Here is a 16358-nt window from a genome sequence, read left to right as displayed (position 1 = left end):
ATAACTGAAGAGAGGAACAACAGATTTTCATGTTATTTGGTACGCAGGTAGGTTGGACAGAGATGTACACACTGAAGTGCAAATCATGCAAAGCTAGTGTGTTTGCGTGTGTGTGCGCTTGTGTGTATGTTTGTGTCACTGTGTGTGTATGTATGTGTCACCGGATGCGTAAAATCAGCATAACTATAGAACGTGTAGATGAATTGTAATGATATTTGGTTTGTGGGTAGTTGTCAGGAGGAGAAAGGTCAAGGTCGATTTTGGGCCCTCTGGTATGTGTCACTGGAACTGTAATGGCGTATTTGTCAAAATCTTCAAAGGTGAATAACTGAAGAAAGGAGCGACAGATTCTCATGTTATTTACTTGGCAGGTAGCTTAGAGAGGGTTGTATATAATGAAGTGCAAATTATGCAAATTGGACTTAATTTGCCTAAGTAATGGGGAAATCTATATTTGCTGTGTTGGCCTATCCTATATTGGGTGCTTGGTTAGTAGCTGTAGCGTAAGTGGGTCACTTGTCAACAGCTGTTGGCTTTAGCTTGCCAAGCCCATCAATCAATTTAGCAACTGTTGGTTGTTAACAGCTGTTGGCGCTTAACAGTCTGTAGGGACTGATTTGACCAGACTAGAAGCTTGACAGCAGGTAGTGAAAGGAACAGTTATACATGGTTTTAATGTAAGGCAACTCATTCCAGTCTGTCTGTATGTTTGAGGACCCCAGTTGAATAATATGGGAAAATAGCAAAGAAGAGGTCAAGATCAGTTTCTGTGGATCAAAGGATATATGATGGGGATCCAAAGCATAAGGTATGTGAAGTAACCAGGACACATCACACATTTGATTATGTGTAAATTCACTTTGACTTGTTAACAGGTTGTTTCTTGCTCATACCGTGTACCAGTTGTGGTCTGGCTTTATTTTCTCAATGGCAATGTTTGGCAATGGTACCGTGGACCACAATATATTTAACGTACAATGCTACGATTGCTACCAGTTTATAGGTAACTACGTAGCACTTTGACATGATCTGGTCACCCGTAACCTTTCCTGCTTATCTATTGTACCCCTGTCTTTTATTCACCTGTAAAGTTGTGTTCTATCAACTGCTGTCCCTGATAGTTTATAATTTACACAACTTTGTAGGCAAGGTCGGGATGTCTCCAGGTGTCAGAGATACATTAGAAGACGAAGAGAGATCACATGAGAGCCAAAAGAGAAGGAGAAACAAATGCACTGAGGCGTAACAGACCACATAAAACAAATATAAACAAACACAACCACCCTGAAGCAGATAAAACATAACATAACAACCAAACAACAAATAACATACACAAACATAACACAACATTAAAAAAAAAAATTTCATGGAGATTTTGGGTCCTCAGACTCTTGTTTGTCATGTGGCTCGTACGTGTATCAAACTCAACTCAACTCAACTGTGAGGGAGATTTACTTTGATTAAGGAATCTCCGTCATTTTGAGTGGCTCTGTTTATTCATATTTTGCCATTTTGGCCTTTCAATTCAATCATGTCTTTGTATGATGTGATATTCTCCTGTGTCCTGTTGTGAGGCAGCCCGTTTCCTTGACCGCTCATCTGCCTCTGTTTAGAAATTACCGTCACCGATCATCTCACGCAACATGACCAGTTTACGTCCGATTTATTCAAAACGTTATTATCTTCGCCGAGTACTATAGTACTCGGGGTAGATTATGTTTTCGGTTGAGCCAGCTGTTTGGTGGGTCTGTATGTATGTCAAGAGCATAACTCAAGAAACCTTTGATGAATCTTTATGATTTTTGGTAGGTGTGTAGTGGTTGTACAGAGAAAGGTCAAGTTCGAAAATGGTTTACCTTGCGTTTTTCAACAGTACTGCAGCGGACTTTTAATTTTTGTGCGTTTGTATGTAGGCGAAAAAAGTAACGGAAACGTTGATGGATCTTCATGATATTTTGCAGGTGTGTAGATGTTGTGGAAACAGAGATCAAGTTCAAAAATGGTTCTCCTGGCATTTTCCGTCGGTACTGCAGCGGGCTGTGGATGTGTAATTCTTGTGGACAACATAACTCAAGAAGCTGTTGATGGATCTGTATGATATTTAGAGGATGGGTAGGGTTTACGGAAAGGAAGGTCAAGTTCGATAATGGGCCTTCTAGTGAGTACCTAAGGTACTGCAGCGGAGCTTCAAAATTCAGTGGCATATTTTCTGAAAGTGCTATGGTCATGATATTTGTGTGGTAGATAGTTCATGCCACAAGAAGTAAGTTCTGTAAGTTTGGGCCCCCTAGCAGCTTGTTTAGAACTGCAGTGGGTGTTTTTGTTTTGACATTCGGACACGTATTACTTGAGAAGGGGTGAAGAGATTGTCGTGAAGTTTTGTATGTAGAGAGCTCAGATGGTGCTTTACACAATCGATGTCTAATTAAAGAAAATAGGAGCTAATCTGCATAATTAGTAAGGATAATTGTAAATCCATTACATTCCATAATGGGGCGTGTGACAGTGTTCCCGAAACAGGCCAGCAAAAGGCCTTGCCTAGAAGTGTAAATAAACAGAAGGTGTACATAAATAAACAAATGGGGCAGTCTCACTACAATTCAAACAGATGTGTGGGTCCGGTGTTCAGTTTCTGCATTTTTGTCAAACACACGGTTGGAGACATAACGGAAAGGGAACAAAATAGAAAGCCTTACAAAACACCTAAAAACATGTGAATAACCAGCCGGACCAACTCCTCTGCTCAGAGAGTACACTGCTAGGTATTACCTAGCACCGTATGGAAAAGTAACATGTACTATGTCTTGCAAAATGTGTATGATATGGAATAAAGATTTATTCTATTCATATATATTGACTGTACCATCTAATTATAACTTTCAATTTTTTTGATGACCAGTTATAACATATATCAGCACACTATACACATATACTAGTCCTGTACCACCAAATGAGTTTTATCCCTATCTAGACTGGACTCATCCCTCCCCCCTCCCCCATCATAACTTTCAAACGGTATGGTGTATGATCAAGTTTGCAGGGGGTGATAAGCATGTAGATATTAATCACTCTCCACAATACGCCTTGATTATTTGGCGAAGATAATGTGTTCGTGGAACTCTAGTTTATCCTAAAACCGCGCGGACAGAGCCAAATGTTTAACCCATGGGTAGAAATATCAGCTCTTCTAACAAGAAAATGCATGGTCTGTAAGTTTTTCTCCGCCGTGCGAGCATGTATACTGGGGTATATGGTGTAGAATTGTGCTAGGCTTACCCTTTATCGTCCACCTCAGTATTTTCCCTTCTAGCGCTATGCTTGAAGAACATAGACCAGAAAAAAATGCACAGTAACTGTCGAAAGTAGTCTACAGACAAATGACATTTAAGTCACTATGTTTGTCCCTCCGCTTGCCCGACGCGATGGAACAAAACAATTTTTGTATTGTGAATTTCCCCGAAATCAGCAGCACGTGGCGTTCACGTGATAAACGCATGGCCATGATGTTATGCCGTGCAGAAATGTATCATCTGAGCGGGGGTCGCTAGGTTGTATCAAACCTTCCTAAAACTGGCAAGAGTTTCAAACCTCGAATCACCATGGATAGTCTGCATATCAAAGAAAGGTTTAACGTCAGCTACTTTTAAAAGATACTAGCTATCGTGTAAGTTAGAAAAACATGATGAAATACGCGGTGTCGAATTACATATGAAATGCGTCATGCATGACGCTTCCGTGCAACTTGTTGTTACTAGTTCAGGAGTTTATTCTGTTATGTCGCTGGACGTAAACCCTTTAAAATGTTTTGTATAAAAGAGAGGGATGGCTAAGGATCGTATTTATGACGTTCTTTATTTCTCATGAGAACAGGCTTTGGCATAATACACCGCGACATGTGGACTTGACGGCAAGGTCAAAATGTTAAATGTCTCTAGGCTGTCCAACAATAAGTAGACACTTTTTAATCCATAACCACGCGGCCAGGCACCCTAGTTGCAATGTGTCAAAACACAGCTTAAAATTGTTAATCATAAACACCACTTACATGTAGCCACTCAATCGTCGCCATGGCAATACGATTTACCTGTCTTTTATTGTTCAGTGCGCCAGCTATGTCATGAGCTGCTAGTACAAGCTGTGTTTCTGTGGATCGCTTGGCTCTGAATTCATGTTGGTAGACCGTCAATGTATTGCAGCCTTCGAAGTACTTCATGATATGGCTATGGGCAATGTGTTAGAGTAGTTTTTAGTAAATACATGTCAGTGAAACGGGTGTGTAGGTACTGAGGACCGCTCTATCTCCCTTTAAAAAAACAGTGCATGTATTTGCATATCTCCAGTCTTTGGGTATTTCTTCTGTGTCAAACGATTGTTGGAAACTAAGAGTTAACACAGTTTCGATTTTACTGGCTGTAATTTGAGGACTATGACAAGGATTTGAAAAGATTCATGGAAAGAACTGCTATGATACAATGCCCTCATTAATCATGCAAATGAAGTTCTATTATGCATAATTTGCTCCTCATTGTGTACATCTCTGTTTGGGCTACCTATTCATCTAAAACCATGAAGATTCCCTTTTCCTTTCTTCAGTTATCCTCTTTGAAACATTTCAACAAAAACGCCCCTGTTGTTCCATAACAAGCTGTTAGGGGGCCCAAACTATGTCACTTCTGCCACACTGCACAAAGCAGCCACATCTCACATTAGGCTGTGACGGAATGACTGAGAGGACCCTCAGCAGGGTCATACATTGCAGACAAAAGAAAAAACTAAAGAAACAAATAACTTTTTTTCGATTGTATACATTCTCAAATGTGTACATTTTGCTTTGGAAAATGGATATGCTCTCAGCATGTTAAAGGATGGTCTACTTGTATGCGTGTATTCAGTAGAGCCTCGCATCACCTCGGGCTGATAACAAATTATTTATTCCTATTTCCTTCCATTCGCTCCTTTACTTTTAACACTGTCTTCCCTTTCCCCTCCTATCCTTTTAGTATTTCTCCCCCCTCACTTTCCTTACATTCGCTCTCCTCTCATCCTACTCCCTTTCCCTCCTTTTTCTTATTCTTCCCTTCCCTATCTCCTTCAATTTTCCCTTCCATCCCTCGCCCCTCCATCCCCCTTCTCTTCCCTTGCCCCTCCACCATACACCCCCACCCCTCCGCTTCCCAGCCCCCTTCCCTTCACACCCCTCTCCTCTCCTCTTCCAATGCCTCCTATCCACTTCCGCCCTCCCCATCATTTCCATCCCTTCCATGTCCCACCCGTTCCCTCTCCTTTGATACCTCCTCTCCTCTCCACGTCCCCACCTCCAGACTTGCCGCGACAGCTCCCTTCATCCCTAATCAAATCTCCTCCTGAGTAGTTGAAACACCCAAATCATTGCCAGAACTTCCAAAGTAGTACAAATCACTGTGCGTCCTGGTTTCCCTGTGTACGCGTAATGGCATGCACAATCGGTGAGTGATATTTGGGATAGATGGCTTCTATCACCCGAGCGCAGGCGGGTAAGCCATTAGCTCCTTATCTGCTACGAACACGCAGTCATTTAATTTCCTTGCTTTTCTTGCTGCGCTCGAAACCACCGTCTGCGTTTGAGTGATAAGCGCGCTCTATTGTTCCCAGGATTGATTTAGACCATTCAGCGGGACTGAATAATGCTCTCGGTTTATTGAAAAGCGCCCCGCCGTTCAACCTGTGGCAGCCCCCCACCGCAGGACACGCTAATTTCTGCCCCTGTTAATAACGCCGTGGGAAACCGTCATATGCAGGGATGTGCGTACTAGTTTATGCAGTCTTATCGAGGAAGTACATGCAGAATCATCGTCTAAACAATCACCGCAGACGAGTTGGCCTCCTCCTCGGAGCTGGTTCGCTCTCCTTCCGTATGGAACAGCCCAGTGAGTCCGTCGTTCGCCATGGTTGTGCGGGATGTAAGAAGAAGATAAAAGACCGCTACTTATTGAAAGCGTTAGATCAGTTTTGGCACGAGGACTGTCTAAAATGTGCGTGTTGCGAATGCCGTCTGGGGGAAGTCGGCTCCACTCTCTTCACCAAAGCGAACCTCATACTTTGCAGACGAGATTATCTAAGATTGTTTGGAACCACAGGGTCATGTGCGGTTTGTGCCAAGATTATTCCCGCTTTTGAGATCGTGATGAGAGCAGGAAACAACGTGTATCACCTGGACTGCTTCGCCTGTCAGAGATGTAACCACAGATTCTGTGTCGGAGACAAGTTCTTCCTGTGTGAGAACACTATCCTATGTCAGTTAGACTATCAGGATGGTCCTTTACCCATGGCCGACCATGTACAGACGGGACCACGGCACACGTCTCCACCAACTACACCGTACAGCAGCCCAATCTGAGCGGCGACACGCAGAACTAAATATACATCCAACAGTTTTTATGCCACGGTGTCTCTGAAACATGGCGGCCAAGCCTCTGACTGGAACATCCAATAACAGACCGGTACCAAGTAAGACATGATTTTTGAGGTGGTTTCATTTTCAGGACAGGTGTCCAACACACAAAGCCTCGCTTACAAACTGGTGCGGCTTTCGCTTGTCTGAGTCGCCAGGAAGGAAATCACGGTTTTGTACTATGCAGCAGAGGTACAGGGAATAACTTATTACCTTTTGTAATACACTTATTACTTTGTCATACATCACAACAGTGACAACAGTTACAAACGAGAATGATATTGTACAAGCACTACTACAGTAGCTCCTGGAAAATTACGGTTTCCCAAGAGCATTTTTGTATGTTATCGTACGTAACGTTAGATGTTCTGTCCAACTTGTAAGTGATAGACATACGAAACATGCGTAATTCTGAATGAGCCAAAATGGCGGCCGACTTAAACCATATGCAATGCAGAAGGTAAGCCATCACGAACGGACCATCCCAAAATACGATGTCTGTATTTTCCCGTGTGACTATCTTGGGGCTTTAAATTAAGAAAACAACTAGAAATGCAAAGTTTTCGTGCAAATGCGCATGTTTCTTTCCCCATATTGCTATAAATGTAAGTACAAATTTCAGTTAAGAATATTGTTGATGAAAAATGAGAAATATTCTACAAGTATCTTTACTAACTATATTACTACAATCAGTATCATGTACAGCTTCTCCTCTGCTTGACATTAATACACCATAGATAATACTTGTACTGGTGGTGTGGTAACGTTACATATATTGATATGTTTCATAATGACATAATTTCATATGTTCAAAGTGACTCACAAAGCCCTCGTGTTCGGGCCACAAATTTGCAATCTTATAGTGCAGCTGTGATTGACGCGGGGGGCAAACATTGACCTTGTTAAATTTCACCTGTTCTGGCGTTTTATCTTTTAATAAAAATATTGTCATTAATGGCGGACCGTAGCGACTGGCGGAAAAGGGTTGACTTAGTCCGGGCAACCCGCCCGACATGATGATGGTATTTGTCATGGATGGATTTTTAAAAGGGTTTTCTGCTATCAGAAAGGTAAATATATTGTTTTTGCCGATCCTTGTCTGTTTTATATTCTCAGCATTGCTGCGTGTTTATCTGCGTCCGTCGCGCCTTAATCGATAGGCGAAATGACGTGCAATTCGGTCCTGAACCAATTTTCAACCAGACGGTGCTACTCTTTTACAGCGTTTGTTGCATTTCGGTCGTGGAATTGAATGAATGAACAGCATTCTGAAATAATGTTCTACATAATACGTTTTCAAGTGTATGATCCAGCTCGACACCTGACATGGAGGTCTATTTGTAGAACTTCTGTGATGCGTATGGGAGGGGGAGATGTTCACAGAAAAAAATATATATACACTCGCCTTATTGTCATATGAATGGCATTATAGCTAAAATGTGCACATACATGAGCTCTATAGTAATGCCTACAATACATTATTCAAAATTGGTGAAAGAGAGCATTTATTGTGGCTTATGAACATGGGACTGACTTCTTTCACCAAAGGTGCATAGATTTTGGGCTTCTGTGGTATGGAATTGATGTCATGGTATTGAAAGAAGTGAAGCTGACAGCTGTCATAGTTGTGCCAATATATAAAAAAGTTGGAAATGTCTAATTTGTAGTAAGAAATGTCGAAGTGGTTCTAACGTAACTTTTACAAAGAGGGTCATTCATACGTGGGCCGTGATAACGTTCGATGCGGGTTTCCGGACCAGGTGATATTTTGGATTAAGTCATACCTGGGCCGGGATAATGTTCGATACGGATGTTTCGGACTGATCAATATTTTAGCAGTTTCGAAGAGAGGTCGTCAAACCGAAGCCGGGTGTGATGGAATGGAGGTATGTCATTGTTGTTTCTGTTTGGCCCCAGGACACGCCGGTAATGTTTCATCAGAACCAAACTACTTGATTGCCTTTCCAGACTCCAGACATAAACTTAGGAAACGATGCCCCTGCTGTCCAGTGCAAAAAGTGCAGTCAGGAGCTGGAAAACATGACCACCATGCCGCGAGCTGAGTTTGATAACGATCGAACGATCACTTTTGTGGTCAGTTTTTTCTACCAACTATTTTGCCTATTTTTACATTCGCCAGGTTATGTTTTCGGTTTTACTATATATGGTGGTGTGACTGTGGATACATGTTTGTTTGATGTAAACAGCAGAAGCTGCGGATGGATGTTCATGATATTTGGGAGGTGGGTAGGTATTAGTTAGACAAAAGTCAACTTCGAGTATGGGCCTCCTGACGGCTTCCTTTGGTACTGCAGCGGAAGTTGCAAGCATGTATGTGGCGTGTCTCTGGTTTGTACGTGGGCCGCTAGAATCTATATACAACATATATAACTAGATATGTAGATGACTTAAGTGATGCTTGATATAATGAAATGGTAATTATGCAAATCAGAATCTAATAGTATAGTAGTAATAGACTGGTTTATTCAGAAACAACAAGACTTACAAACCTCATGGCAGCCGTTGAGGAGGCTGAATTGCGAGGCTGTTTACATCACGAGTCCGTAAAAAACGACCATTCTTACAAACCGCAATCGTCGTTAAGCCCCCGTCACAAATGAAGAATTTAGCTCGGCCGACTTGTCGGCGAGCTCCAAATGGCGATTTTCGGGCGAAGTACGACCGACGTCCTGTCGATTCTACGGGCTTCGGGCGAATTTTCGGAGCTCGGCCGACGTTCGCGGGGCACTGGAAGCTGCGCTTAAATTCAGCGAGGCCTCGGCGACGATTTTTGAATTCGCACAGCTCGTCAACAGTTTGCCAGCAGCTCGCCCGAGCAACGCCCAGCGCTCGGTCAATATTCGGGCGGGCATCCGAGGATTTCAGACCCGATTTTTGGTCGGTCGGAGGTCGCCCGAACTCTTCGGCCTCGTACGAGCCTCGCACGGGCTTTGTACAATAATCAGACGACCGTCGTCAGTGTTCCGGCCGACTCATGAAAAGTAAGGCGTGCTTCGAGCGAGTGTTGTACTGGTGTCGATGGGAGCTTGGACGGGCTCCGGCCGAACTCCTTCTTGTTTGTAGATAAAAGGTAACGACAGCTTGGTTTATAACATAGATGATATATAATACTTTAATGATGATGATGATTGAAGACCTTTATTGTATGTTCGTGCCCCGAGGGGCTAGATACAGGTCGTTTAACACAAACCTAACTAACATCTACATCTATACAGTGAAATATGTACAGTACATTGTGTAAACATACATGGTAGAAGAAAGGGATAAGCTAAGCTAATCTAGTAAAGTCAACTTCTTCTCGCTTCTTTTTACATGTGTAGATGTATGAACAGATCATGTTTCTTATACAAGGGTTATCTAGACGCAACAAAAATACGAATTTATCCGTTGCGTTTAAATATTCAAAGTATGGGAATTTCTTTAATATAAACTAATACTAATATCAACTTGTCAAAGAATGCTGCCGAACTTTTCTAATGAAAGACAATTCAATTGCAAAGTTAAATTTTCATTGACACAATTTTATTATAAATAAAATGTGGACACCGAAGGCAATACTTCTTGTTTCTTTTTTGGTATTGGTTTGGATGTTTCAATTTATATATTAATGAACTTGGGCTTGACTTTTGAGGCTTGACTTGTCTTCCTGAGTTTTTCCTCTACAAAATGACTAGTTGAAAGTCTACTGAGTCATTTTAGATCTATGTTTGTCTGCCGAGGCACGCCCAGGCGTCGGCAGGGCGTCGATAGGCTTATCAACGGTCGGCCGAAGCTCGGACGGCGTTCGACCGAGCTTTGGTCGATTTCCGTTAGCTGAAAATGTTTGGATCGGGGTTAAACGACTGATCTGTTGACTTTGTGGCTCCTGCGCTAGTATTCGGATTGGTTTATGACAAAATTCCTGTTTAGGTTATTATTTTCAGTGTGCCCACCCACTTCACTACGGTCTTTGCAATCCATTGGGTCTGGTTGGAGACTACCTCACTGAGACCAATAGTAAGCTGTATTGATTCCATAACATACAAAAGTGCAAAATTCCTTGCTGACATTCTCTCACCTCTAGTAGGGAAACCCCAACATGATATTAAAATTCTGAACATTTTGTGGATCTTATTAAGAAACTCAAAAAGAGTAGAAGAAGACGAGGAACTACTTTCTTTCGACGTCACTGCATTATTTACTTCTGTTCCAATTGACAGGGCAAAAAGGTCATTCTGGACAAACTCACAGAAAGTAATAGCCTCTCAAATCGCACAACTTAAATCCCAATCAAATTGTGGATTTATTGGATGTTTGCTTGTCTTACACATACTTTCTTTACGATGGCAATTATTACAAACAAATTCACGGAGCAGCGATGGAGCCCCCGGTGTCCCCCATTGTATGCAACATTTATCTAGAATATCTTGAGCGAGTAGCGATTGACACTGACCCCCACCCACCCTTATGGTGGTATAGATATGTAAATCACACACACAATAAACATAAGAAAGCCGTACGCTAGTGAGTTCACAGACCACTTGAACAGTTTAGATCCTGACATCAAGTTCACTTTCGAATCTGAACAAAACAAGTCCCCCCCCCCCTTCCTGGACACACTAACAGTTATACAGGAAGACGGTTCACTCCAGATTATAATATACAGAGAGAAAACTCACACTGACCAATATCTTAATATTTCATCAAATCATCCCTTTGACCATGAGATTGGTGTAATCAAAACTTTATTCCATAGAGCTAATACCATTATTACGGACAGCCAGGATAAAGAGGTAGAAAAAGATCACGTTATTCAGGCACTAAAACAGTGTGGTTACCCCGATTGGGTCATCAACAAGGCTACAACACCCAAGCTTTTAGATATAGGTAATACCATAAACCAGTCCTCTTCCTCAAAACCAAACAGAGGATCAGTGGTCTTGCCATATTCCAAGGGTACCTCTGAGGCCCTTCGGAGGATCTTCAACAAGTACGGTATTAAGACGTTTTTAGACCCACCCGCACACTTAAGAACCTTCTGGTGTCACCGAAAGACAAAACACTAAAGGAAATCAGGACATCAAGTGTCAAGGTCAAACCAGGAGGGGTCCATGTAAGGAGACTTACATATGTGAGACAGAACGTGTTATAAAAACAAGATTCCTGGAACACAAACGTCCCAGCTCTGTTAACTCACAGGTCTATCAACATATTCATATTGAGTCTCCGGGGCACTCCGTATCTTTGGATGGGGTCAAAATCCTCGATTCGGAACCGGATTCCTTTGCAAGAGGAGTGAAGGAGGCGGTCTACATTAGAGCTCACAGACCTACCTTGATACGAAATTATCATTTTTTTGACACTTTTTTGATCGAAGATGCTTGAAGAAAAAGAGTTTTCCTAGGGTAACGGCATATATGCTGAAAAAGCGTAATACTTACTGTCTGCATTAAAAAAACGCTGCTATTTCGGTCATCAGGCGAAAAAAAACGCATCACCGTTGCCGCGGACTAATACAAAAAATACTTCGATGGCGAACCAACTGCACCGCGCCCACTATCATCGTAGGGTGGGAACAAGGACCTTGGTAGGAATTAACATTATGATCGAATGAAGTATGCAGTAACAAACCTTATGTCATACCTGGGCCTGATACGGGTGTTCCCAGCCCTCCCTCGGGTCGGATCGCCCTCCAGCCTACGGCCGTCGGGCGATCCGACCCCGTGGTCGGACTGGAACCTCGGGTGATACGGAATACCCCGTGTTGTATTCTTTTTTTTTTAGTATATCAAGTTTATTCAATTCAAAACAAATCGTACCAGAGCAGGGATTAGCTAACGCCTCCCTGAATTGTGTTCCGATTTTTACAAGTGTTCATTTTAAAATCAGTACAGTTTCATATAAAACATACCATTTACAATTACACATTCATATCAAAACCAAAACGGGCCAGCCGTGGATCAGGCATTTTCATTATAGAGTCTTATGGCACAGTACAGGAATGACTTGTTTAGTCGCTGAGTCCTGGCTGATGGCAGCGTGTAAGTGTTTCTGTTTCTCAGCTGTCTGCCTGTAGCAGTCGAACGTTGGAGGGGAACAAGGTCATGGAGAGGGTGCTCAGGCGACAACATAGCCTTGAAGAGTTTTAGTGCTGCTGACTCTCTCCTTTCCTTCAAGGTGGGTAGCCTTGGAACAGCTCGCCTGCCCTCACAGGAGATAATACGTAATGCGCGTTTCTGGACACGTTCCATACTGGCCGACAGTTCTTCGTTGCAGCCTACCAGCAGGACGTGCCCGTACTCAAGGATGGGCGGATAAGGGACAGATACACCTGAACCAGATCGGCTACACACATGCCTTGCTTACACAGTAATCTCAAATAGTGTAGCCTGCTCGAGGCTTTTGAAACAGTAGTCTTCACGTGATCCTGGAAGGACAGTTTACTGTCAAAGGTAAAGCCGAGGCCCTTTGCTGTTCTTGTGACTGGAACAGGTTCGCCTCCCAGAGACAACGATGGTAACGCAGGAATGTTTCTTTTGAAACAAATCAGCAGCGCCTGACTCTTCTTGCCATTTAACAACATGTCATTGTGATGTGCCCAGGTATCAAGCTGAGTCGCTTCTGCTGGCATAGGGTTCGCTGTAGTGCCATTCTCCGAGGGGATTGACCTAGACAGACTCACGTCGTCGGCGTACCCCACATCTAAGGTATCCCTGTAGACTGTGGTACGAGAACTCATGAATAACAGGAATAGATAGGGTGATAGCACCCCTCCTTGGGGCACCCCGGATGTGAGTAGTCTCCAACCGCTGAACTTGCCTTTTACAGAAACCCTCTGGGTGCGACCCTGCAGGTAGTTGTGTAACCACGCTACCATGCGTGGATTTGCGACCATGTTGTTCACACGTTGTAGTAATATTGCATGGTTCACTCTGTCGAAGGCCTTGCTCATGTCAGCAAACAGAGCCTGGACTGCAATGTTATCTCTTGAGTCAAGGGCTGTCAACCACGTATGGACCATCCTGATGGCGGCGAAGACGGTGGAAGAGCCCTTGAGGTAAGCGTACTGGTTGGTTATGACCGGGGTCATAGAGGGTAGCAGTCTTATAAGGATACACCTTTCCAGCAGCTTAGCTAAAACGGTGAGGAGGGACACAGGTCTCATGTCGCTGGGTTTGGTTGCTCCCTTAGACTTAGGGATGGGAACTACGTTCGCTGCCTTCCAAACACTTGGTACCGTACCCTCTTCATATGACACATTAAAGAGGTGAGTGATGGCGGGAGCAAAGTCCTCTGCATATTCCTTAAGAGTCCAGGTAGGAAGGTCGTCAGGACCGCTAGCTTTCTTGGGATCTATGTCCTTGAGTAGAGCCTTGACCTCCCCGATGGAGCAGAGGTCCACAGCTTCGGTGGGACGTTGGAGAGGAAACAGGTACAGGGCATGTCCGGGACACCACGCTTCAGAGAAGTGCTGATTCAAAGTTTCAGCCACATCCTGGTCTGGCACGTTCTCAATGGTGGTGCGGTTGGATCTCTCTTGAGACCTGCCTAGCTCGCGGTTAACGAAGCTCCACCATTTGCGTGGATTTTCCTGTTTGAGATACTGGATGAAGTTTCTGTAGTACCAGAACTTCGCCTGATTTATGATGGTCTGGGTTCGGTTTCTAAGACGCTTCCATCGAACAGATTTCCCGTGGCGCTTAAACTCTGCAGTTCTGTTCCTGATGGCGCGTTTAACTCGCTCAGTAACCCACTTCTTGTCGCAGGCCCTGACTGACGCGACTTTCACCGGGAGGTGCTGGTTGACCAGCGCCATGGTGAGACTGTAGAACGTGTTAACTTTCTCCTCCACAGAAACCGCTCCGTAAACAGGTGACCAGTCTGTTGTGGCGAGAGAAAGGCCAAGGTTCAGTTTCCCTACTGCAGTAACCACCCTCCGCGCAACCCTAGCTGACTTGGTGCTCCGTGGTTGTAGCTTACATGGTCGGAGTAGGACACTGGAGTGGTCACTAGTTCCGACCGGTGCAAGAATGAGTGGGTCGTTGTAGTGTTGGGCCAGGTTGGTAAGGATCATGTCCAGCGTGACAGAGCCTCGCGTGGCCTGTTTCACTACTTGCTTCAGATGGGGATGAACTGTGACCAGCCTCTGGAGTGGTAGTTTGTTGAAATCACCACATAGCAGGAGCCCAGCATGAGGTTGCTTCCGATACAGACTCTCACAGGAGTTAATGAGGTGTTGTAACATGATGTCTGACACCGCTTTGTCGTTGTTACACGGTGGGTGGTATACAATGCCAAGGAAGAGAACTGGAACACTTCTGGGCAGCCACTTTGGTCTAACTCGTAACCACATTACCTCTAAAGTGTCGTCCTCGAGTTCGTACAGTCTCTTGACTGGAATGTCTTCGGCAATGAACGAAGCCACTCCCCACCTTTCCCAAACTGTCTGTCCTTTTTAAACAGCTTGTACCCTCCGATCGATGAAACGTCGTCCGGGACCTGGAGTGTTAACCATGACTCAGTAACGCAAGCTAACTGTACAGAGTGACTGGCCAGAGTGGCCTCTAGCTCACATTTTTTGCTGAGGAGCGAGCGAACATTAGACAGGAATAGACTAGGAAGAGCCCTTAGTATTTTGATGTCCTGTCTTGGCATGTGCGGTTGGAGCTAACTGTACCTTGCGAAGTATCCTTGTTCTGTTAGCTTTATCGCCTTGTACTACATCACATGGTAATCGGTTTAGATGACGGTTATCACCTGTCGATGCATTCTTCGGAATTCCTCTTGCGACGACATCAAGCAGATTTGATTTGCATGTGAATGTAAGATTGTTCTTACCGGGTCTGTTGCCAACAACAGTACCTATAGAGCGTTGAAGGTTCCTGCCGCCTCTGCATCCCCTTGGCCTTCCTCGAACATTCAACAGTCCAAGACCGCGGATATGGGACTTCAGGATGGGCTCTGCAGGTAGTAATGTCTGCTTCAGACTCCGGAAGAACCTCGCCGAGTACACCAATACGCTCTGGGAAGCCATGACACCTTCAGCGAATTACACAGCCCGCACTGTTCCGGCAAGTTGAACACAAAATGCTCAGTTCGGTGAGGTCGACATGAGCTGAGACCGACCGGACCTTGTTCACGAGACGTTCAGACACAGATATTGCACTTGGTGATGTAGAAATGAAAACTAAAGAACTAATAAACATAAGAAAAAGGAGCAGAGGTGCGGACACCGCTGCTGCTCAAACAGCCTATATTTATGTAATACCTGGGCCTGATACGGGTGTTCCGGGCTGTGATAACTATCCGTATCACATGAGGTTCTAGACTTGTATCACACGGGCTTCCATAGAATATTTCGAATGCATTTCGAGCGCGCCGGTTGCGCCGCCGTCGAAAAGTCGAATACCGGATTCGGAGGTTGGAATCAATGTTGTTACAGTTTTGTGTTCGAGGACACAAAACTCCCTCAACTTCTGGCGCATTCCTCATTGAAATGTGTGTTTTCTCGGGTGGGTATGACATAAATGAAATACAACACGGTGTATTCCGCATCATCCTCGGTCCCAGCCCTCCCGCGGGTCGGATCGCCCTACGGCCGTCGGGCGATCCTAACGTTACCCGCGGTCGGGTTGGTACCCCGTGTTGTACCCTATATCTATTATCAAATTACCCACTGCCATCGAATTATCATCGAATTACCCACCCACTGTCGACAGATAACAATTATGCAAATGAATACCTCACTTGAATGAATGATGAGAAAATGCTATGATACTATAGTATAGTGGTAGATTACAGGAATTTGATACTTGCATTAGTCGTAAAGGTCTACGTAATATTATTTGGTGAAGGTATAAGGTCGATTTAACTCTAGTTGTCTTTTATGTATTCCGTGTGATTTCACCATACATTCCCACCCCACTTT

At 44.0% G+C, this 16358-nt stretch overlaps 1 protein-coding gene across 2 annotated transcripts in view; it reads right to left on the bottom strand.

Moving 5' to 3' along the window:
• The window catches only part of LOC136423756 (glutamate receptor ionotropic, kainate 2-like), a 90199-nt gene that overhangs the window by 73099 nt on the left and 742 nt on the right, over positions 1–16358 (bottom strand). The gene's annotated exons all lie outside the window — the stretch shown is intronic.

Source organism: Branchiostoma lanceolatum, chromosome 18 (genome assembly GCF_035083965.1).
Source record: "Branchiostoma lanceolatum isolate klBraLanc5 chromosome 18, klBraLanc5.hap2, whole genome shotgun sequence".
NCBI classification, from domain to species: domain Eukaryota; kingdom Metazoa; phylum Chordata; class Leptocardii; order Amphioxiformes; family Branchiostomatidae; genus Branchiostoma; species Branchiostoma lanceolatum.
This window is presented reverse-complemented; position numbering and strand designations above follow the sequence as displayed.